This window comes from Pinus tabuliformis, chromosome 8, assembly GCF_031772625.1.
Source record: "Pinus tabuliformis cultivar Carrire ecotype Pingquan chromosome 8, CPIR1, whole genome shotgun sequence".
Lineage (NCBI taxonomy): Eukaryota > Viridiplantae > Streptophyta > Pinopsida > Pinales > Pinaceae > Pinus > Pinus tabuliformis.
The window spans coordinates 1,294,113,869-1,294,141,154 of NC_142294.1; the positions used below are offsets into that span (position 1 = coordinate 1,294,113,869).

General features: G+C 35.1%; 1 pseudogene; it reads left to right on the top strand.

Moving 5' to 3' along the window:
- Positions 1-264: 264 nt before the first annotated feature.
- On the top strand, positions 265-3,013 carry LOC149240199 (3-hydroxy-3-methylglutaryl coenzyme A reductase-like; annotated as a pseudogene).
- The last annotated feature ends 24,273 nt before the right edge of the window (positions 3,014-27,286 follow it).

The window sequence follows — 27,286 nt, forward strand, 5'->3', positions numbered from 1 at the left end:
CATTTTATATCTTCTATTAGCTAGACACTTAGATTTAAACTAGTCTCTTAGTTCTTTATTGTTAATTTTAGGCAACAATGGTATGTTCTATGCTTTAGAGCAATTTTACTTCAATTTCTTTATTAGCCCAACATCAATATCCAGATTAGCAATCACATCAAGTAATGTGTCTTTATATGCAAGTATAAGTAATGGCATGTTGAGATATATGGTAAAATAGAATGAGTATTGTTTGTGTTCTATGAGAATAACTAGCTAGCTTTAATGGCTCCTAGAGGGAGCGGAACTCCGAGCGTGGAGATGGTTACAAGGGGCCTTGAGGAATGCACTTCTGTAGAGTTGTATGCCTTGCCTTGGTCATTTGGCTTGGAAAATTTAATCTTCCATCTGTAGGTTGAGTTGTGATGGCTTGAAGAGTTGTATGTGTACGACTCAATGATTAGTTCATTGTATTGTTTGTGCTGAGGGGCTTAAGTAGGAACAACGATCTCAGTTTTAGTGGCCAACAAGCCTGGTTTATTTACCATTTGAATCAACTGAAGTCCATGGGAACAAATTTAGTGGCTAATGGACTTATTAGAATTGATGTCCCCAATTCTATGGGACAAACTCATGAGATGTTGGATGTGTTCCATGGTGAATAATGAAGCCATTCATAGGACTGCATATAGGCCAATGGAGTTCCATCTTTCCTTCTGGAAAAGCAAGAGAACTGAATAAAGATCCCCTGGTTTGTAAAGACGACTGACACATTTTAGTCTTCACAGAGCACCTGAAACAGAATTCATATTAAGCCACTTATGAAATACAAATCCACTCTGAGTATTTGCACTGGAATGATAGCTATGGGCTATCAGTTCAATAAGTTGAAACCTTAGGCTTCATTTTGGACTGTAGCCATTCTGGACAGCTCTGACTGACCAGGGAAGTCTACCAGGTATAATGGAGAATGGAATTATATCTCTTCAATTTGTTTTCATGACTGCTATAGGTATTGATGTAAAAGCAATGACATGAGCTTAGATGCATCCCTTACTCTTTATAAAAAGGAGACTGTGTGTGTCAATTGGATGTAGCTTGGGTGGTTGGGAGAAATGTTGTTATCCTCCCCACCCAGATTCAATTCCAGTTTGTGACATGTTTGAGATCATAATGAGTATATCTTTGTAATGACTTCAAGCCTTGTTGTTTGAGAACCCCTCGAGGACCAAAACATGTATATTCCTCATATGGTATATAAAGGTGTGTGTAATGACAAATGAAACCTACTCCTTGAACCGTCAAGGTTACAGACTTGGTAAATGAGTAAGAATGATAAGATGTATCGGATGAATGGTGAAGTTAGGCCCGAGGGGAGGGCAGGGCATGATCTAAGCAGATGGCATTGTAATCACCATAGGTTTATTGGCTACTTGATCTTTCCACTCCAATATATAAATATATGTTCATAATTCCACACTTGCAGTGAGCTCTCACGATATCCTTGTAAAGCAAGCTCGCTAAGTGACAGTAACTAGTGATAGAAGTGTCTCAATACATAGAATTGTGGATCGTTGTAGCCACTATTTGATTAAGACGGGTGCCCATGTCAAAGGATAAGAGGAAATCCGGATCGAGAGATTTTAGGCACAGCCTATCATCACCGTAGGTTAATTGAGGTGTCAAATAACTACCAAAGCTTGTCTCTCATCTTCAATTGGTATGGTGATACAAATTATTTTTTGTTCTTTTCGATCACATGTGCACACACTCTAATAATTTTATCACTCCAAAATCCCTTAATGCTATGTTGTGATATGCTATTATCATTCTTTCAATCATTTAAGAGAATCAGATTGTTGTATACCAATCTTGTGAGTAGTGATGTGATGTTCTTGTGTATGTAATAATAGCACCAACATATTTGCTAGGCTGCAAGGAATCAAGTGCGCAATTGCAGGAAGGAATTTGTACATGAGGTTTTGTTGTTCCACTGGAGATGCCATGGGGATGAATATGGTGTCCAAGGGTGTGCAGAATGTTTTAGATTTCCTTCAGAAAGAGTTTCCTGATATGGATGTTATCAGTGTTTTTGGTGAGTCTCTCTAGGCCATGAAAATCTTAACAATTCTGATTGGAATTTGGGTTTTAGATCATCCTAATTTCACTAGTTTTGTGGACTCTTGCATCACTGTGCATTCTTTGGTCGCCTTTTTTTTCATTGTGTCATTGAAAGTTTTGTTTAATATAATGTTTTTGGCTCGTCATCAGGTAATTTCTGTGCGGACAAAAAGCCCACAGTTGTAAACTGGATTGAAGGGCGTGGGAAATCAGTGGTGTGTGAGGCTGTCATCACTGAGGCAGTTGTTAGCAAGGTCTTGAAAACCACCGTTCCAGCTTTGTTAGAATTGAACATGCTAAAGAACTTAACTGGATCTGCACTGGCTGGTGCCATGGGTGGCTTCAATGCCATGCATCCAATATCGTCTCTGCTGTGTTTATTGCAACAAGCCAAGATCCTGCCCAGAACATTGAGAGCTCTCATTGCATTACAATGATGGAGGAATCTAACGGTGGCAAGGATTGGCGTGAAAATTTCATGCAACGATGGAAATTAAACCCTGGCAAAACCCTGCAAGCCGAGGGATACTTGACTGAGAGGATGCTAACAGGTTCACCGAAGAGTACCTGGGTGGCGAGCTGCAGAGCGGAATCGCAGAGCGGGAAGCGCCGAGTCGAAGAGCAATGTGAGTGAGCAGTGCGTGGGTGACCATTTCCTCAATTCGAATTGGAACCGGCATTAATACTCCGCGGCTGCAATTCCAGCTCGTCCCCGATCTGTCAGGGGATGTCAGGCCCTCCAGCTGCGATCGGATTTTTTGTCAGGGAATGGCAGGGAATGTCAGGATTGCCAAGGGAGGGTGGCAGAGCAGAGCTAGGGGATGGTGGCGGAGGGCGGAGGGATTGCCGGTGGGCGGAGCCGGACGATTTTCCGACCGGTGACGGAAAACGGGCCATTCTACTGCCTAGGTAGACTACTCTGTCAAAATTAACCAACATTTAATAGATTAACGAGAAAGAAGAGAGTTAGTCAGAATTGTCCGGTTTAGAGAGATTGCCTCATCCCTAGCCTAGAAAGTCCTACAAGGTAAGGTCCTTAGACTAGCTACAAGGTAAGGTCCTCGTACTAGCTAGAGGAACTTCAGACTCTAAAGCATGGAACGAAGGGACTAGTTCAGGAGAGAAGGTATACAATTAAGCCGGGAACAATCTAACTACCACAATCTTACGCAGGCTTAGCCGGGAGGAGTCGAGATCCAAACCCAAATTCTAGTTGCAGAGCAAAAGGACTATAGCTTCTATCTATAACCCCCACCCACCACTAGGTTCCTACAAATAAATGAGGGAGAGAATTAACAACTGATTAAAAAGGGAGAAATCAATAAAATTACCAACACGTTTTTTAACCAGAAGAGATTAAAAAAAGAAACATGAAATTTAAAAAGTTAAGGTTCAAATAAATAAAAATAGAAAATAAAATAAAATGAAAATATAGGTATAATATTAACTGATTTAACCCGTTAAATATGAAATATAATTAAATACTAAATATAAAACAGTTTTAAAAACAAACTGGTAGTAAAAAAAATTAAAAATGAAATATAAAAGAGTTTTAAAAAGAAACTCGTAATAAAAATATTTGCTTGACATATGGGACTGCCCTTCAAATTTCAGATTTCAGATTTCTTCAGTACAGAAACAGAAAGACAAGGCTTTGAATATGCAACTATCCCATGCTGGTAGCTGACCACTTCACATGTCCACGTTCAGCGACTAACAGATAACAATTCATTTAAATATTAAATAAAACTATTATTGCGTGTGTACTCGATATTCGTATAAACTTTATGTACTGCTCAAAAATAGCTGAATTCTGATTTTCGAGAAGATGACCAAGAAAGAAAGCGATTATTCATCTGTTTGCCCAGGGCACTTCCGATTATTTTTCTTAGAGATTTGGTTCTATAGGAAAGCCTGCCAATCTGACTCAGCAGGAGTTGCAGGATATAGCTCCTTCCGTTATGGTGTCCCTGAAAGGGCTTCCCATGAGGATGCCAACACTATAAAGGGTATAAATGACTTCGGTCAAGAAGGGCATTTGATGGCGGGGATACTACGAATTGGGATGTCTGAGAAAAAATGGGTAAAATTTCTATATATCCCAGAAGTATAGGACTCCTCCATTCTACATGAGTTTTGTTGCCAGAAATTTCGCAGGGATTTCCTTGTGAGCACAATGTTTGTGTATGAAAAATCGACCAATAGTGCAACCGTGATCGAAGCCACCCAAACCGTGGAGATGTTCGTGTCCGCAGCTACCCTGATTATGTCTCCATTTATTCTCAATCATCCCAACTCGCAGCTCGCCGCCTCCAAAACCCCAGCATGACCGATCATACACTCGTTGGCATCTCCAAAAGCTCGTCCACGTACATCCAACGAAACTATCTCCTGCAATTCCTGCTCAGTCATATTGGGAGGCGTGGATCATCACTGTCCAAGTTTCAGACACCGACAGCGCAGGTAGCCACATTATTGTGTGTGATATTGACCACAATCCAAACATCCACAAGATATTTGGAGGTATGTATATCATTAACTTCACACTCTGTAATCTGTTTGACATTCTCTCCATTTTCTATATTTTTCTTCTTCTCGGTCATAAATAATTCTGGCTGTCCGAACAGGACTGTATGGAACAGAATAGAGATTTGTCTGCAACTTGCGAAGAGTGTTTTAATGTTTCTCCTCTATATTTGGCACGAAGTTTTGTTGGGTATTTTCACGAGATGGACATGATGTTCCTGTTCCTGTTCCTGTTAGTGGGGTTTGTTACAAGTTGTGGGTTTGCTTTACAGTAAATTTTTAAATCGTTATTATTATTTTTTTAGTGGTTTCACTGTGGATTTCAGAGGGATGGTGTGAAAATCCCATAAGTAAATTTTGGGCGGAGGCTCTGATACGACATATTAAGTTCGGCATAACACCAAAACCAACTCAAATTAATAAACTTCTAAACTATTATCACTATACCAACTTAAATTAATAAACTTCTAAACTATTATCACTATTTTTTTATGTGGTCCCCTAATAAATTCCAGAAACATTTCAAACATTGTCATGGCACTTCTGATTGTAAATTGTAATTGAGAAACAGGCCGCTGATTTACATCGTCCGTGACGTTAACAATAATTCTTTGTGCGAAAATTTCAAAACTCATTCACCCTCATATTAGACGGTTTGGACAATATTGGAATCCGCCTTCCAGATTTTTAATTTTAGTTTGGAAAAAAATAGGTATATGTTGTTGATTTCAGTTTGATAAAATATTCTCCTCAGTAAAAGATTTAGATTCTTTTAAACCCTTCTTAATTTCCATTCTTTGATAACGAAATAAAACTTTAAATTACAGATTTGATCCGAATGTCCATCGTATCGTTTCAATGTTAGTGAGATTCACTTCAATTCACAACTAAAGAATCGTTTCCATTGAGGTTTCGATAGATGAATGCCTGAATAGATGTGGATAGGCTATTGCAACATCTGGTCGGTTTTGGTTCGATCGTTATTTTGCTCAATCTTCTTCATAGTCGATCTCCGTGTTCTTGAAATCGATGTATGTTCTACACAAGCTTGGAATGCAACGAAAGCTCCTGGCATCAATCGCCTTTCCTTTTCTTTCTTTCCTCTGATCTTCGCCTGATAACCATGAAAGCTGTTTTGCTCTTTCAGTTCACTTCAGCAGAAAAATCACTGGCCAAGGATTTGCATATTTTGTTTGGCCGAGGATGGAACTCTGCTTCTGGGAGAAGCCAACGTGTATATATATATATATATCTGCATTTGATTTTTTCATGGCCTATCTCCATATTCCTCAAAGTTGTTATCTGGGAGTCCGCATTTTGGATTTGACTGCAGTCCGAGAAAAGCCAAAGACGTTAGTTTTATATATATATATATATATATAAAAGGGACTAAAATTATAACTGGTCAGGAGTTTTTAAATCCGCCGTTAGCGACTACCTCCTCACAAATCTGGATTATCAAAATTCATAGGGGAGAAGTAATATGACTTGCAACCTTCATCCAAAAATTTCAGATATTCGGATTATATCCTTAAACCTGTGTGTTTTTTCGTGATTTGTTCTCAATGTTTACTGTTTTCCGATTTATCAAGAATGAGTAGGTTCACGTTTATGATAATGTTACGAATACTTATTTGATGCTGAAGGGAGATAATTTTTGAGATGTTCCTTCATAAACGTAAAAAGTAAAACTTATTGCGAACGCAAAAAATTGGTGCTTCAAAATTTTGGAAAAGAATTTTGGAATCAAAGTATGAACACATGCATATTCGTACCAAGAAATGCATGAACAATCTCATTCAGTAGTGTCTGTCTTGTCTGTCCATTAGTAAGCACATGCCCACTGGACTGAAATCTGAGTTGGAAAGTGTATATGGTGATTTGGTGAGGAGCAAGAATATAATATTAAAAATACTAGCACAACCACTTGTCTGTCCATCCATTTGCACATGCCTACTTGACTGAAATCTGAGTTGGCAAGTGTATATGGTGATTTGGTGAGAGAAAAAATATAATATTAAAAATATTGGCACAACTATATTAGTAAATATGGATGATATGCTAAAGACAATAATTCTAAGTATAGGGTGTTTACGCTCCATGGAGGTCACCCATCCATTGATCTCCTCTGGCTCAAGCGCGCTTAACTGTGGAGTTTTCCCCACAATCAAGCCCACTTAGCTTGCTACCCCATTTGCAAAACCTTAACAAGTATTGTGCCTCATGAACCAATCAAGTAGAGATCCCTTCACTCTTTTTGAATTTAAGTATAGGGGGTTTACGCAGTGCATTATATTAGATATCATTTTTGGGATTTAGATATCATTTTTGGGATTCAACTGCGTTCAGTAAGTCATTCACGTATGACCATTTCCATGAGAGGTAGTCGTAAGTGACTAATTTCTCATGATTTGAATAGTTCACTTAGCACTCATTGCATCGGGTGATGCTCACAGGGGTGAAGAAGTGGGATTGAAACTGATGAAATAAATCACATAGCGTCAATCATCACTTCCGGGGCTTACTACTATTATTAATAAATTTACTAGTATTATTAACTAATAAATATTAATCATAATCAATTTATTAATATTGTTAATAATATTTTTTTAATAATTAATATTATTAATTAACCATATTTATTAATATAAATATTGTTAATTAATTAAATAATAATAAATCGAAAGGGTAAAAATTATAAATCCAAGGTATATAAACACTAAGGTTAAGTTTATAAACTTTAAAATAAATATGGTTGACCATGGTTGATTTCCATATTGAGACAATCCTTGTCACAATGCAACATTGGTTGATAGTTGACCATGTTTGACCATGATTGATTTTTGTATCGAGACAATATTTGTCACAATGCAACATTGGACCATGGTTGACACTGGTTGACTTTCATATTGAGATAATAATTTTCACAATCTGACATTTGACAATGGTTGACCATGGTTGGCTATGATTGACCATGATTGATATTATAAACTTAAGGGAATAATAGATCCAAGGGATTGATATTATAAACCCAAAGGAATAATAAACTCAAGGGATCAGTTCTAAAACCCCAAGAGATTATGAATCAAAAGGGAATAATATTAAACCCAATGGATTAATATTATAAACCCAACGTATATAAACCCTAGGATAAATATTATAAACACTAAAATAACCATGGTTGGTCATGGTTGACCATGGTTGATTTTCATATTGAGACAATCCTCGTCGCAATTGGACCATGTTTGATTTTCATATCAACACAAACTTTGTGAAAATGCGACGTTCTACCATGGTTGACCATGTTGACCATGTTGATCATAATGTGATGTTGGATCATCGCTGAGACAATGATAGATTTTCATATTGAAACAATCTTTGCCACAATGTAACGTTGGACCATGATTAACCGTGATTAACCATGGTTGATATTATAAACCCAAGGGATGAATACTAAAACCCCAAAGGATTATGAACCCAAGGAAATAATATTAAACCTAAGGGAGTAATATTATAAACCCAAGGTATATAAAGCCTAAGATAAATATCATCAACACTAAAATAAATATGGTTGGCCATGGTTTACCATGGTTGATTTTCATATTGAACCAATTGTTGTCACAGTGCGACGTTGGACCATAGTTGACCATACTTAACCATGGTTGATTTTCATATCAACATAAACTTTGTGACAATGCAACGTGCAACCATGGTTGACCATGGATGACTATGTTTGATTTTATAAAACATGGTTGACCTAGGTTGGCCATGATCGACCATGGTTGAGCATGGTTGACGATGATTATCATACCGGGATAACCTTTGTCATAATTCAACGTAAGACCATGGTTGAGACAATAATTGATTTTCATATTGAAACAATCTTTGTCACAATGTGACGTTGAACCATGGTTGACCATGATCGATTTTATAAAACATGGTTAACCATTGTTGACCATGGTTGAATAATATTAAACCTAATAGAATAATATTATAATCGCAAAGTAGATAGACCCTAAGATAAATTTTATAAACACTAAAATAAACATCATTGACCATGGTTAATTTTCATATTCACACAATCCTTGTCACAATGTGGCATAGTACCATACACCATGCTTGATTTTCAAATCGACAAAATCTTTGTTACAACGCGACCTTGGACCATGGTTGACCATGGTTGATTCTCATATTCAGACAATATTAAACCTTAAGAATATGAATCGTTAGATTAATAAATCCAAGGAATTGATATTATAAACAGAAGGGAATAATAAACCCAAGGGATAGAAATTATCATCCCAATTTATATAAACCCTAAGTAAATATTATAAGCCCTAAAATAAACATGGTTGACCATGGTTGATTTCCATATTGAGACAATCATTGTCACAATGCAACGTTGGACAATTGTTTATCACGATTGATTTTCATATTGAGACAATTTTTGTCACAATGCGACGTTGGACCATGGTTGAGCTTGCCCACAACTCACAATAAATGATTATGAACCCAAGGCACTAATATTATAAACCCAAGGTATATAAAAACCCTAAGATAAATATAAACACTAAAATAAACATGATTAACCATAGTTTACCATGGTTGATTTTCATATTGAAACAATCCTCCTAATAATATAACATTAGAGAATGATTGATCATGCTTAATTACTACTGATTTTCATATGAACACAATCTCTATATTTTTAGAATTTAATTTTACGTTTTATATATTTAATTTCACAATTATAAATAGTTGCACAGCGAAAACTTCTATTTAACTTATTTCTGAAAATACGGAGCCTATCACTCAAAACATAATGTATTTGAAAATATCGCCTGAGTTTGTGACCTCTCTACGGAGAAATGGAACAATCAATCTTACAGCAAAAGACTGATTGGCAAGATTAATAAGTTTAAAGGAAATTAAAAATGCCATACACAATATCCAGCTTAGCTGCAACAAAATTGTCGGAAAATAATGCCGTACACAATCTGGAGTGTTGATGCCACAAAATTGGCCAGCCTGAGCACGGGAAAATAATGCAATACAGAATCTGGAAACCTGAACGCGGGCAAATAATATCAAACACAATCCGAAGGGTGGCTGCTACAAAATTGTAGAACGTGGACACGAGAAAACAACGTCACACACAATCTGCCCTGTGGCTGCCACAAAATTGGCCAACGTGAACGCAGAAAAATAGTCCAATAAACATACTGTATAACTCCACATATTTAAACCTTATCATGTCGGTGTTGGACATTACAATTAAGAAAGAAATGGTTTCTGCACGCTATCGCCTTTCCAATGCAGTTGGGATCGGAGTTTTCCAATTTCAATATTATTTTATGCATCAGCAAGGACATAACATGCACGTGATAAGCAGAGAAGGCTTGCCTTAAGCATTGTTAAAATCGGATGAGCGGTGGGCACATGTCAACTGAGGAGAACGAAGACAAGCTCTGAACGAATATCATAAAAACTTATTTAATCGTTTCTTCTTGAAACTTTTGCACTGTCTGCATAAGCCACGGATAGTGCAACAGATTGTTTGAATGTTATGCTAACGGGTTACTTCAACTCCCGCCAGTCACTCTTCTCTTCGTTCTCTTTTGTTTTTTAAATTACGATTTATACATAAATGAGATACCATTATTAGTATTGTACAAAACTGGATAGCTCGATGGGGTCACTTGTCTTTCAGTTCATAATGTTATGGTGTTAATTGAAATTATAAATGAGTACAGTAATTCAAAATCTTTTAATAGAAATTATATTCATGTAGAATTGTTGGTTAAATTTGATGAGTAGTTATCCACATTTCAAAATATACATGACATCATTCATCTCTAGTCAATTTGTAAAATCTTCAATACGTGAATTAAATCTTTACGAGTATGTAATTATATATATTGACATGAGAAAAATATCCATATATATATATAAGATGTCTATTAAAGATATATTTATAACTATGGCATTTTAGATATAAGTAATTTCAAATTAGACTTAAGATAAAGACAAGATCATTATGTCTACAATGAGTCATCCAGCATGCTAGAAAAGGCCTGTGTCCATCCTAACTCACATTATGCAATCTCACACTATGCAGCCTAGCAAGTTTGAGACTCATACAGTATGCTAGAAAAGGCACTTGTGTCCATCCTAACTCACATCATGCAATCCCACACTATGTAGCCTAGCAAGTTTGAGACTCATACGGTATGCTAGAAAATACCTGTGTCCATCCTAACTCACATCGTGCAATCTCAAACCATGCAACCCAACAAGTTTGATGAGACACATATAGCATGCTAACCATCTGCCATTTCATTTATATACTCCATAAAACATTAACCTATGGGGATAGAATAATTAAATTGAAGGGTTCTTCTTTTTTTCAATAAGAATAATAGAAGTGACATAGTAATTTATACTAAAATTTCATATTCTTTTATGTAGTTTCTTGTGTTAATATGTTGGTGATAGATCCCAATTTTTATAAAATGCTTCTATATTGTGGTTGAAAATGGAAATCTAATGGTTAGTTACTATGGCTCCTAAGTATTTTATATATTATTAGACTTCTAATGCAAGAGCTCTATCTTTGAGATTCCAATAAATCATGAATTTCTTCAAAACATATTCCTTTTGTATAATTATTATTTTCTTTTTATATTATTATTATTTGAAATATTAGAATCCTCCCAAATTAGAGAGTAAAAGTAGGTTCAAACGTGTTTGATTATATATAAGGTTCTCCTGCAATTCAACTCTTCATGTCGAAAGTTGAGGTCAATTGCTCCCCTTCAAAATATCTTACATTCTATGAATTTGAGTAAACTACATGGGAAAAACTTAAAAAGCAATTAAATGTGACTTATGAAAGCTTCAATATGTTCATTCTTTCCAAAGTAATATTAAACATGTACATTTATGACTTTATGTTTCTTTTTACTTTGTACTAACACAACTATATAAATTAAATGATTAAATGGTTGATAACCACTTATAGATATTAATCCATGAGAATTTTGGAAACATGAAACATCTTATTTTCTTAAAATTTTTAAAAAAGATACAAAATTATCTAAATTGTAATTTTATTATCATTATTCATTATTAAAAGAAATAATTCATAGGTTAAACATATATACATTTAAAAAGACCTAGGACAAGACTCTTATCCATGGAGAATAGTGTTTTTTGAATTTTAATTCAATTATTAATAATTATTAGGTGAATGTTAGAACTTTAACCCCTACAAAATATTTTAGAATATTCATATTACTATTTACAAATCAAATATTGAACTTTATTTTCATACTTGTCCCCTTTTGATCATTTCTCCTAAAGGAACTCTCCAACACAATATGAAAGAGATGTTATGTAAACATTTTGTTTAGTCAAATTACATAAAATTTGAAAAATTAAATTAAAATACATTAAAATAAAATAAATAATTATAACTATAATTAATAATTAAACTAGATTAGATTCATCTTAACTCAAGATCTACCAAGCTCTTACAAGGACAAAATCTCTTGAAGTGAAAACCTCATTTAGAGGGATTAGTGAAAAGAGGTTTGATCCCTCGGCACTTGGTAAATACAAAGTTAAGATGGATCTAGGTTGGTTTAAAAAAGAAAAGCTAATAACTTTTAAAAGTAGATTTTAGAACATATAAATATCTTTAAATTATTAATCTATTTTAATATTAAACAAGTAAATTCTTATCTAGAAAAAATGATCATCTTATCTATTATTAATAATTATTATTAAGTGAATCATAGAGATTTAACCTTTGCAAAATATTTCACAATATTCATATTAGTATTCACAAATCAAAGATTAAATTTATTTTATAGGTGTCACATTTTTATTATTTTAATTAAATTGATTAATTTGAAAAATGGTCATATGAAATGAGTTATGGCTTTTTGGGCCTGTGGTATTGTAATCCATGATATTATCCATATTATTATAACAAATTCTATTTATAAATTAAGAATCTCTATTAACAAAGATAAAATTGGAATCAAAGAAATAATTAAAAATAATACGAAATTTATATTTAAAATAATAATTCAATTCAAAAAAAAATTGTCAGTAAAACGAGCTTTCATTACATTTTCAAAAAGGCATAGTTTACAGAGTTCGATTGAACAATCCCCACTCACTCATTCCGACCAGACTCGCTGAGATTGGGGACTGGAGGACACCATAAAAGACAACTTACATACATTATTGTTAGAAGGCTCTCTAGCCCAAACATAGTTGAGCTAAAAAAAAATGAAAACATAATTAACAACAACAATTTGAGGGGGGTGAGGGGGGAGTATAGGGGAGCTGCAAAGAAACCAACTCGATCATGCATATGAATGTCGATATGTTCCAGCCTCACTTCGAAGCTACAAAGGTGGTTGTTGATGCAACAGTGGCTTTGTCGAAGGCTGTCTAGCTACTCTACAATTTCATTCTAGGTGAATAGAATATCGTTAAAGTAAGCCATGGTTTCGTTTCGGTGTTCTTACCTGTGGTCCCTAAGAATATCCATATTCAGTTGAATGTGCGAGAGTTGATCAGCAATCGAGTCCATTATGGCAAGAACTTCTACATGACCAAGCGAGACGGCTGGAGCGTCAGTGTCCTCAGAGTCTTGGCTATTCGAATTTGCAGTGGACGGGATATGGCCAGGATCGGTGCGCCCTCTGAGAGCTTTTTGCCTTCCCCCGCTAGGGGGACGACATCGTTGGTGTGGCATATGGAGAAGATCCAAACTGCAAAGCACACAACACTTACTGAGACCACCAGCCACCTACGCTCAAAGACAGGGAGAGCGAAAAACTCTCTTCTAAAATACCCACCATCACACACGACGCAACCCCAATTAACCCTGGTTGAACACACAAACCGCCCTCCAGTCGGTCGAGAGATACCCTCGCACCAGATGGTATAGAGGAGTGCTTATCCAAAACACCCAGCCACATAGCCAATGTAGTCACAATTAACCACAACAGAGCATACAAACCATTCTCCAGCCAGCCTAGAAACACCCTCACACCAGAAAGTACTAGGGAGGGCCCACGAAGAACCAACAATCACACAAATACAAACCACCGGAATGACGACTTTCAAAATGTGAGGACATGCAGAAGAATTAGAAAACGCAGACTGCTTACCACGCACAGAGTACTGAAGTCTCGGAAAGTGTGCAATGCCAACCTCAAGCTAGAAACAGATGGAGTCTTGGAGAACGCTCAGTACCTTGTCCGTTTGTGTGCCCATATCCTAGTGACAAAGCTCATAGAGGAGCCCAAACCACACCACGGTGCCACTTCCCTACAGTGCACCTCGCAACCAAGGCCGGGACCTCACGGAGCTGCCATCAGATAAAATTAGAGACACTCAATAATATATTCTATTCATTTGAATAAGAGAATTACACACATATTTATACAATCAATAGTCTCAAGATAGGAATGCTATCTTAGACGTACAGTAGTGTGGTTGAGAGATTCTCTCAACCACACACTAAACTAGGAGAAACTATATTCTAGCTTATTCCTATTATGTAGGAACAAACTCCTCAAATAGAAAAATACAACCATAGACAAGTAGGAATTAATTATTTCCAACTCCCCCCCTTAATGACTACTTGTCATGATAGTCAAATCCACCACCATCACACGAATTGCATGTACAAAACCTCCAAAAGCACAATCTGCCGCCCTCGGACAGATCCACAACTTCTCCGATCCCACGGATCCCCTTGAAGGTGAATTGGCGTGATCCTTAACTAAAAACCCGCGCCCATTGGCACGATTAATGGCCTAACTGACGCGCCAGTTGGCCTTCCTGGTGCTGCTGTCAGCACGAAAAACACACCAATCCCCTTCTACTCAGAAAAAAAATCATCTGAGTTCGAGCCAGGTGTTCTGCAGTCCACCTGCTCCTACGAGCACAAAGCTCTCGTGTACACACAGCCACAAAGGCACTTCAAGCCACACAGGCAATTCCGCCACACAGGCAAGCTAGCTTCAAAAGGCACTCTCGACCTTTCTGCTCCAGATCCAAATATTACAGTGGTTCTTGTCCTCAACAGTTGCACAAGTGTTGATGAACAACAATGATTCAGCCATCCATCTGCGGCCTTCGGGCCTTACAGCTACTCGACGGCTACTATGCGACCACGATTTAAAAAAAAAATGCTCAGATCAGATCAACGCAGTTGCCACCACGATTCAAGCTCAACCGATATGCTGCCTCCTGATCGGATCTCTCTCCCGACTGGCAGACACACCACGGTTGTAGGTCACCAGATCCACGGCAACGTTTCACAGCTCCTCTTCAGGTGATCCATTTCAGTCTCTGCAACTCCTCCATAGGTCCCGCAACAGATATGCCATGCGCACAGATGATGGACAAACTTAAAAAAAATAAAATAAAGCAATACACTTTTTATTTTCCCTCAGCCCAGGAGAGGCCAAGCCCAGGAGGGGCCAGGCCCTCACAGGCTCCGATACCAAGATAAAATTAGAGACACTCAATAATATATTCTATTCATTTGAATAAGGGAATTACACACATATTTATACAATCAATAGTCTCAAGATAGGAATGCTATCTTAGACGTACAGTAGTGTGGTTGAGAGATTCTCTCAACCACACACTAAACTAGGAGAAACTATATTCTAGCTTATTCCTATTATGTAGGAACAAACTCCTCAAATAGAAAAATACAACCATAGACAAGTAGGAATTAATTATTTCCAACTCCATCGAGCCAGATCCACACACTTAGTTGATCCTCACAACCAAAATTCATCGCCCGAGCTTCCAAAATGCACCGATACCCAAGCCAACCTTCACATTTACCAACAATTCGTGCGGAATGGACTTTTGTACTCACGGACTGATTATCTGAATTACACGAGGGAGAAGTAAGTGAAGGTGTAGAGCGAAAGCGAACCCCAATGGTAGCTCCTAAGACAATTGGTCAGACAGTTGATCACATCAGCCCAATATATATATATATATATATAACCAATAAAATATGAAATCAAAATAGTTTTTAAAAGAAACGAGTCATACAAAAATTCCCCTACAAATTTCATATTTATACCATACATGTAGTTGCAGATTCCGTCCGTACTGAAATACAAAGAAAATTATGAGCTTCGATACGCCAGAATCCCGCTGGTAGTTGACAACTTCACATGTGCAGGTGCAGCGACGAACAAATAACAATTCATTTAAATAGTAAATAAAACTATTATCTTCGTGTGTACTCCGTTCAAATACTAATCAAAACTGCCACAAGATATCTATGTATCTATTTGGAGTGGTATGTATATCATTAACTTTGCACTGTATAATCTTTTGCAACTCTCTCCATCTTCTATCGTTTCTTCTCAGTCATAAATTAAAATTCTGGTGGTCAGATCAACACTGTATTTAGCTCAATAGGGATTTGGTTGTGTCTGAGATTTTCGTAGAGTGTTTTAATGTTTGTCTTGTATATTTGGCATGAAGTTTTCTTGGGTATTTTGACGAGATGGACACGATGTTCCTGTCAGTGGGATTTGCGTCACGAAGAGTGCTGCGTCTACAGCCTGACCAATTTGATTATTCTCTCCGATGAAATATATTCTTGACAGATGGGTTTTCCGAAATTGTTTGGTCAAACATTGTCTTGTCCGTTCGGATGGTTAATTGTAATTGATAAAGAGGCCGCTGATTACATCGTCGGTGACGTTAACCATAATTCTTTGTGCAAAAATTTCAAAACTCAGGCACAGTTGTGGATTCAGTTTCAATAAATCTAACAGAGAAATTGGGTTGGCCTATATTGGAATCCTCCATATTTTTAATTTTTTTTTTTAAAAAATATCTATACGTTCTTGATTTCAGTTTGATAAAATATTTTTTTATTGCTGAATTGAGATTTTTTTCCAAACTATAATTTTTAATTAGCTGACAACTTTCTATTTCAACTTTAGGTGGAGAAAAGGTTGTTCAATTTTTATTTTTAAACTTTAATGTATGGTGGGGATAAATTATAGAAGGAATATGCGTGTCATATTTTTTTATTTTTTTTTGTGTGTAAGTCCATGATCGCAGATAAAGGGGAGCCCGTATTATTGAACAAAAATAATAAAAGGTTGATCTTTAAATTGTCAATAAAAGACGCCCAGTAAAGTAGAAGAGTTGTTTAGCTACATGTGTGGTGGAGGAAGTGTTAGTTGAATTTTATTTTTAAATTTTAATGGATACTGGGGAGAAATTATTGAAAAAATATGCCATTCATATTTTTTTGGGTCTTAGTTCATGATAGACTTATGCATGTAAAAGTAAAAGAAAAAGGGAGTCCGAAGAATTGTTAGATATTAGATAGTATCTCTTGTAATGTGATCGTTGATTAACATCAACATTTGATGCTGATCTTTGGCTATGGGATGGTTGCCTAACCCCTATGGGGTTCGGTCTAACTTCAATTATAATTCCCAACAAATGGTATCAGAGAGTAAGTCACTAGTTGAGTACATGGTTGCCTAACCCCTGTGGGGTTTGGTCTAACCGCAATTATAATTCCCAACAAATGGTATCAGAGAGTAGGTCACTAGTTGAGTACATGGTTGCCTAACCCCTGTGGGGTTTGGTCTAACCGCAATTATAATTCCCAACAAATGGTATCAGGGAGTAGGTCTGTAGGAATTTACAGGGTAAGTTCCTCAGAAAGAACACCAAAAGGACACCGCTCACAACTAGATCACAGATCAATACACCAGTATTTTTGACGTGGTTAAAACCCTCAAAGAGGGAAACAGTCCACGGCCTGCGCCAACGTGGCTACTACAGGCAATTTATTAATCAAAGAATGAAAATTTACATAAGCTTCTCTCATGCACAGATTACCCTACAAATGACCCTCCATGCGCTTTAAATAGAATTCATGGACCAATCGGGTGTCAAGCCACGGATCAAGTGTTGGTAATACCGAGGAGAGAATGAACCGTCAAATCACTACATATCGTGACCGTCGGATTGTAAGTTACAAAATGTACAACGGTAAAGAAACACACTTTACCTAACTCTATACCTAACTCTATACTAGACCAAGTTGAACTTAACTATTTCCTATGTGTCGGAATATCTTAACATCCCCCCTTAAGAACAACTTGGGATAGGATTGAAGGATTTACAAATATGACACAATAGGAGAAGGAAGGAGGCACTAGAGCCTATCCCCCCTTAGTGAAAACTTCTTGAACTCCAAGCATATATCGAAGTTTAGTGAACTTCGCCTCTGTGAGAGCCTTTGTGAAGATGTCTGCAACCTGATCATCTGTTGAACAATATTGCACTTCAAGAACATGGTCATGAATGAGCTTTCTGATGAAGTGCATGTGTAGTTCAATGTGTTTGCTGCGCTGATGCTGGACTGGATCTTTGCATAGCTGAATGGCACTTTGATTATCACACCAAAGTGTGGTTGGATGCTGCTGCTCAAAGCCAAACTCTGATAGGATCTGACGAAGCCACAAGGCTTCCTTACTAGCTTCCACGGCACCAAGATACTCTGCTTCTGCTGACGAAAGAGAAATGGCAGCCTGTTTCTTACAAGCCCATGTAATAGGTCCTGAACCAAGAGTGAAGACATAACCGACAGTAGACTTCCGATCATCAGGGTCACCAGCCCAATCAGAATCAGTGAAACCAACTAATAGAGGAGCTGCGTTGGCACTGTAATGAATCCCAAAATGTACTGTACCTCGAACATAACGAAGTATTCTTTTAGCTGCTTTCCAATGACTTTCACAGGGGTTTTGCATAAAACGAGCAACAAGGCCAACAGCAAAGGAAAGTTCAGGACGAGTATGGGTTAAATACAAGAGTTTTCCTACAAGTTGACGGTATAAGGTAGCATCAACTTAAGGAGAAGTACATAATGTTTACCAACACCTGCGGGTTTTGGTGTAACGACAAACCTCCACAAGGTCACTAGTTGAGTACACATCTTTGAGGGAGATTATTGGACATTGGATAAACAACTAAATTCATATTGAGTTAAAAAAACCAGTTTAAATAACACAAATCAAGATTTCACCTCAATTTTTTAATCAAATTCAATAAAAAAATTCTCACTGAAAACAACTCTATAAATAATCTCCATTCTGCAGATAATATCCATTCTGAACAATTCCCCTCCCATCGCCGGGTTCATCGGCAGCGAACAGATCACAGGAATGACTCGAATAATCTCCGCAACGCTTGAAGTATTCGGCAAATATATTTTCTATTTCAATCACAGCTGATATGTTTGGTATTGTTACGTGACAGGCCAAATTCTATATGCCGTCTATGCTATTGACTCTATTTGCATACCTACCACGAATAATATATGTCGTCTATGCTATCACCAATTGATCCTGGGCTGTGAATGAACACGCTTCCTTTTCTTTATTCACAGATTTGAATTTCTTTACGCTGATGTGCTTTGTTTGCCTCCTGATTTTTTTCTTTAAAGCTACATAACGAATAAATAATATAAATCCACCATTCAAGCTTTTTCGTAGAAAATGTACAGAAACGTAAAATAATATTCAAAATTCTTAATAACGTGCTTCCCAAAAACAAAGTTGGAAATTGTCATTAAACCCTGAGTTAAATAATAGGTATTATTTATTTAAAAAATTGATGATTCGTTTATTCCTTTCCATCTTGATTATTAATTATCGTATTATCCTGGTAAGGATAATAAGTTAAACGAATATTTAATTAATCATTAACTTACGCTATAATACGAAAATGACATTCCCAAAAAAAAGTTATTCAAACTTTAAACACTGTGGGTTCCTGGTCCATGGGCGAACAGTAAGTACGGGACTGCTCTGCATGGTTGGGTGTGGCCCATTGAATCGTAATTCGGAAGTATGGAGTTGAAGGCGATCATAAACTCAACACTGATGTTGTGTGCGGATTATTTAAATGTTGTGTGGGGGTTATTTAAATGTGTGTGGAGATATATAAACTTTTCTAAAGATTGAGTTGACCTATAAAATTGAAAAAATAAGAAGAAAAATATCAAATATATTTTAGGAAAAAAACAATAAAGTAATTTTTAAAATTTATTTTTATATTAATATCTGAAAACGGCTTAAAGAATTACGAGTTATGAAAACAAACATTTTAAAACTTTTAATTTGTTTCCATACAACACAGACAGTATTGGGGAATAAGTGAATGATAATGTGAAATAAATGAAAGATGCTATTTTGAAATGAATGTGGTTTTTTAAGATGTGAGTAGTGGTAATGTCACTGAAACAGAGTCTTGAAAATGATGTTTAATGTTGTTAATTGACATTACTGAGCATAAGTATGTTTAATATTGAAAAGAATTAAAACTATTAGATAATAAAAAATAAAAAAAAATAAAACTAATTTTTTTAATATATAAGTTAAAATTAAAATAATAAAATAATACATTGCTTATACATACTAAACTATAAAGATTAATTTTATGAAGTCCTATAAAATTAAGTAATAAGAGAAATCAATGAGAATAACGATTTATTTTATAAAATGGCATAAAATTAAGAAATGAAACAAAACTAAACTGCAAAGTGCGTCAGCATGATCGTGAGTGAATGTTATTCCAAATAATAATGCAAAATACAATAATAGTTAAAATTAAATATACTCATTCTTTGCTTTGCAACAAAGATGGGTAAATATTAATATTCTTTAAAATAAAATGAAATTAGAGAAAGTCTTAGTATTCTTGATCAAAACTTATACATTGACTGATAAAAATTAATATTTGGAAACGTTTTATATGATTGTTAAAAAAAAAGATAGGAGGACAAAATAAATATAATAAAATACAATAATGTTTTATGTAACTGGTATAAAATATATATTATTTAATTATTTTTATAAATTAATATTATTTAATAATTTTTTATTTCAATAAATTATTTTTTATTTTTTAAAATTTAATTTTCAAATAATCTTTAAATTATTAATACATATGTGTAAATAATTATTATATATTTTTTTATATAAATTAATATTATTATTATTATATCTGGAGTTTAATTTAATTTTCATTGGGAAAATTTATTATAATTATAAATTTTAATTAAATTTTCAATAAGTAAATTCATTATACCACCAAAAATTATATCACCGTATTTCAACATAAAAACTAAAACTTAAAACGATTACACTATATTATTATTATTATTATTATATGAGAAATTATATATTTTTATATAATTACTAAAATTTGTTATATATACTAATTTTTATATTTCATTAAGATAAATAAAATTTATAATCATAATTATAATAAGAAAAATAATAATAATTTAATTTTAAGTCCGTGACTAAGCGTGATATTTATCTTAGTGTTTATATACCTTGGGTATATAATATTAATCCCTTGGGTTTAATGTTATTTCCTTGGTTTTATAATACCTTGGGTTTTTAGTATTAATCTCTTAGATTTATTATTCATTTGGGTTTATAATATCAATCTCTCGGGTAAGGGTTCAAATTCCTAGGGTATACTATTATTCATAGGGTTTATAATATTAGTCCTAAGGCTTAACATAAATCCCTTGAGTTATAATCATGGTTAACCATGGTCCAATGTCTCATTATGACAAACATTGTCTCAGCATGAAAATCAACAATGGTCAACCATCGTACAACATCGCATTGTGACAAAGGTCATCTCCACATTAAAATTAATCATGGTGAACCACAATAAACCATGGTCTAATGCCACATTGTGGCAATGATTGTCTCAATATGAAAATCAACCATGGTCAACAATGTTCCAACATCGCAATGTGACAAAGATTGTCTCAATATTAAAATCAATCATGGTCAAGCATGGTCAATAATTATGGTCATATTATGACAAAGATTGTCTCTTGGTCTAACGTCACATTGTGACAACCATGGTCATCCATGGTCAACCATGTTCCAACATCACATTGTGACAAAGATTTGTCTCAATATGAAAATAACCCATGGTCAACCATCATCAATAAATATGGTCACATTATGGCAAAGATTGTCTCTTGGTCCAATGCCACATTTTGACAACCATGATCATCCATGATCAACGATGTTCGAACACCTCATTGTGACAAAGATTGTCTCAAAATGAAAATCAACCATGGTCAACCATGGTGAAACGTCACATTGTGACAAAGATTGTCTCAATATGAAAATCAACCATAGTCAACCATTGTTCAACATCGAATTTTCAATAAGGTTGTCTCAATATGAAAATCAATCATGGTCAACTATAGTCTAACGTTCCATTTTGACTAATATTTTGTCAATATGAAAATCAACTGTGGTCAACCATGTTTATTTTAGGGTTTATAATATTTATCCTTTGGGTTTAATAATATTCCCTTCGGTTTATAATGCCTTGGTTTTTAGTATTAATTCCTTTGATTTACAATATTTATCTTAGTGTTTATATACCTTGAGTTTATAATATTAATCCCTTGGGTTTAATATTATTCCCTTGGGTTTATAATACGTTGGGGTTTTAAAAATAATCCCTTGGGCATATAATATCAATCTCTTCAGTTTATAAATATAAGGGTTCATATTCCTAGGGTATAATATTATTCATAAGGTTTATAATATTAATCCTAGGATTTAATATATATCCCTCAAGTTTATAATCATGGTCAACCATGCGTAACCATGGTCCAATGTCACATTGTGAGAAAGATTTTATAAATATAAAAATAAACCATGGTCCAATGTCGAAATGTAACAAAGATTTCCTAGATATGAAAATCAATCATGTTAAACTAGGATCAAACATGGTCTAATGTCGCTTTGAGACAAAGATTGTCTCAATATAAAAATGAACAATGGTAAACCATAGTCTACCATGTATATTTAGGGTTTATAATATTTATCTTAGGGTTTATATACCTTGTGTTTATAATATTATTCCTTTGGTTTATAATACCTTGGGGTTTTAGAATTAATCCCTTGAGTTTATTATTCCCTTCAGTTTATAATAGCAATCCCTTCGGTTCATTAATCTAAGGGTTCATATTCCTAGGATATAATACTACTCATAAGGTTTATAATATTAATCCTAAGGTTGAATATAAATCCCTTGCGATTAAAATCAAGGTTAACCATGGTCAACCACGGTCTAATTTCACATTGTGCTAAAGGTCATTTCAATATGAAAATCAACCATGGTCCAATGTTGCATTGTGACAAAGATTATCTTAGTATGAAAATCAATGACGGTAAACCATGGTCAACCATGTTTATTTTAGGGTTTAAAATATTTCTATTAGGATTTTTATACCTTGGGTTTATAATATTTATCCGTTGGGTTTAATATTATTCCCTTTGGTGTTTAGTATTAATCCCCTGGGTTTATTAGTCTAAGGGATCCTATTCCTAGTGTATACTATTATTCATAGGGTTTATAATATTAATATTTGGGCTTAATATAAATCTATTGGGTTTATAATCATGGTCAACCATGGTCCAAAATCATATTGTGATAATGATTTTCTGAATATGAAAATCAACCAATGTCACATTGTGACAAAGATTGTCTCAATATGAAAATCAACCATGTTCAACAATGTTCCAATGTTGCATTATGTCAAAGTTTGTCTAATATGAACATTAACCATGGTCAACGATGGTCAACAACCATGGTGACATTGTGACAAAGATTGTCACTTGGTCGAACATCACATTGTGACAACCATGGTCAACCATGGTCCATGGTCAACCATGGTCAAACATCGCATTGTGACAAAAATTGTCTTAATGTGAAAAACAATCATGGTCAACCATAGTCCAATGTTGCATTGTGACAAAGGTTGTGTAAATCAAAAAATAAATCGTGGTCAACCATGTTTATGTTGGCATTTATAATATTTATCTTAGGGTTTATATATCTTGGGTTTATAATATTTATTCCTTGGGTTTATAACCTCTTGGGTTTTTAGTATTAACCCCTTAGGTTTATAATATTAATATTAGGGCTTATATACCTTGGGTTTCTAATATTAATCCCTTGGGTTTAATACTATTCCCTAAGGTTTATAATACCTTGGCGTTTTAGAATTAATCCCTTGGGTTTATAATATTAACCCCTTGGGTTTATCAATCTAAGGGTTCATATCCCTTGGTTTTATCAATCCCTTGCTCCAATGCCACATTGCAACAACCATGGTCGTCCATGGTCAACCATGGTCCAACATTACATTGTGATAACTGTGGTCGTCCATGGTCAACCATGGTCCATCGTCACATTGTGACAAAGATTCTCTCAATATGAAAATCAATCATGGTCAATCATGGCCAACCATTGTCCAGTGTTGCATTGTGCCAAAGGTTGTCTCAATATGAAAACCAATCATGGTTGACCATCATCCAACGTCACATTTTGACAAATATTGTGTTAATATAAAAATCAATCGTGGTTAACCATGGCCAACCATGTTTATTTTATGGTTTATAATATTTATCTTATAGTTTATATACCTTGGGTTTATAATATTTGTCCCTTGGGTTTATTATTCCCTTGGGGTTATCATATTTATCTTAGGGTTTATATACCTTTGGTTTATAATATGAATCGCTTTGGTTTAATATTATACGCTTGGATTTAAAATACCATGGAGTTTTAGAATTAATCCCTTGGGTTTATAATCTCAATCCCTTAGGTTTATCAATCTAAGGGTTAATATTCTTAGGGTATAATATTATTCATGAAGTTTATAATATTAATCCTAGGGTTCAATATAAATCCCTTGGGTTTATAATCATGATCAACCATGCACAACCATAATCCAATGTCACATTGTGACAAAGATTGTCTCAATATGAAAATCAACCATGGTCAGCCATGGTAAAATGTCACATTATGACAGAGATCATCTCAGTATGAAAATCAACCATGGTAAAAAATGGCCAACCATGTTTATTTTAGGGTTTATAATATTTATCTTAGGGCATATATACATTGGGTTTATAATATTTGTCCCTTGGGTTTATATTCTTCCCTTGGTTTTTTAGTGGGAAGCCCTTGGATTTATTATTCCTCTGGGTTTATAATATCAATCCCTTTAGGTTTATTAATATATGTGTTCATATTTCTAGTGTATAATATTATTCAAATGGTTTATAATATTAGTATTTGGGTTTTGTCTAAATCCATTGGGTTTATAATCATGGTCTAACATCACATTATTACAAATATTTTATCAATATGAAAATAAACCATGGTCTAATGTCGCATTGTTACAATGATTGTCTCAATATGAAAATAAATAATTGTCAACCATGGTCCAACGTCACCTTATGACAAATATTGCCTCAATATGAAAAACAATCATGGTCAACCATGATCGTTTTAGGGTTTATAATATTTATCTTAAGGTTTATATAAATTCAGTTTATAATAATGATCCCTTGGATTTAATATTATTTCATTTGGTTAATGGTCAAGATATTGTGGTGCCTTCAGGTTTTGAGGTGACAAAATTCTATATATGGGAATGCTTTGAGGGTGAGTTCATCACACGTGCAACCCTTTCCATTTTGAGAGGTTTCCTAAGAGGAACAGGGGCTAGTGCGCTAGTTGGTTGTCATGTTTTAGTGAATTCGAGATGTTGGAGTGTCTTTGGGTAGTTGTAAGGTCAGGGGAAGCCTAGAGGTGGGCGAGTAACTCCCATTGTTGGAGCCGAGGATGAGTCAACAAAGAGAAGAGGGTGGAAATAGCTAAGTGTTTTCGCTAGAGGGTGTGTAAATGCTTGAGGGAGAGAAGGGAGTGCTTGGTAGTGTGGGAGATCGAGGTTGTTTTTTTAGAAGGAATGCAACAAAAACGAGGGAGGCCCCATTGTGGGGGTGACCAACCTGGGCATGCTCGCAACAGAGGTGTTGGTGCCTCTTCCTCTAGTGACACTCATTCATATAGAATAGATAAGGATGAGGGTAATGCTCAGATTCCGCGTGAGCCACCTGGCCATGTAGTCTAGGCTAACCCATTTGATTCCATTGTTGAACAATTATAGAGGATTCAGGCCAACATGGAAATCCTTCGGCACCACATGTATGAGGATCACAATGAATATTTTGCCTACTAGAATGGCATCCAATTCATGCAAGAGGAAATTCTGGAGCAACTAGCTCATGTCTGACGTAGCCAGCATAGTATTCTTGACCCTCTACGTGAGATTGAGGAGCATCTGAAGCACATTCAATTTCAATAGCATGACTAGAAAATGAGAAGGGAGAAATAAACGCATATAGACATGCATCCACCGCGTCCACCACCCTAATATGCATACATTAGGTTGTATCTTAATTTTGGATTTTTTTTGGGTTGTATGGCTGAGAAGCCCTTCGAGAGAAGGTGCAAATTGAGAAATCCTATGTTGTATATTCTAGCTCTCCTTGTCGAAAAATTTAGTCGGAGTGAGGCAGGACGAGTTGATGACCAATAATGTGTATGTGTTTTGCCTAAAGTAATATAAAATTTGTGTTTTGATCGAGAAAAAAAATAGTATTTCCTTGGGTTTATTATACCTTGAGCTTTTAGTATAAATCCCTCAGGTTTATTATTTCTTTGAGTTTATAATATCATTCTCTCGGGTTTATTATTTTAAGGATTCATATTCATAAAGTATAATGGTATTCATAAGATTTTTAATATTATTCCTTGAGTTAAATATAAATCCTTCACTTTAATTAATTAATTAATATAAATTATAAGAAAAAACCAAAATATTTATATTAATAAATAATTAAATCAATATTTATATTAATAAATTATTATTATTATTATTTATTAATTAATTTTGAATTAATTGTTAATAATAAATAAATTAATAATCAATGAATGTGAAAATGAAGTATTAAATGAATTAACAATATTTATGTTAATAAAACAATAATAATAAGTAGTTAGTTTTTATTATTTTTTTTGCTAAGGCAAGAGCGGATCCTTCTATTCAATTAAAAAAGGAGAAATAATATACAAAAGGCAACCGTGATGGTGAGGCCCACCAATATGACAGGCCTACCCCAATCCATGGTCTCAAGACGACAAAGTGAACCCAGGGATGTGGGCCCACCAAATCAAACAAGCAGTCCAAAACTAACCGTTGGATCCTAAGCTAAAGATCCAGCAGATGAAAAACAAATCGGGTGGCCAGCAAGCACACCTTTTAAAAAACAAATCAGACCCGATGAACCCAATAGACCATAATCTATAATCCTATCGGGTCCATTTTTGACATAACCTTCGTTCACTTTAACCACCTGAAATCCACCAATTGCATGCTATTCCAGAGAGGTCGTGCGAACAGCTCGAAACATAACCATTGTTTCGGACCCACCAACACGCACGCTTAATCTTGGTCATGGATTGGCCTCGCTTGATCTGACGGTTAAGGATCATATAGCTCGGATTAAAAGCACCGATAGTTACCACGTGGTGAGGGCGGTAATTCCTCCCCGCCCTTAGTCACATGTTGCGTCGTGAGTGGAATCGCTCCCGACTGTGAAAAACCACTTCTGGCTTGATGAGCATGAAATAAACTGGAAACCACCCGGAGGGCAATAAAGCTATC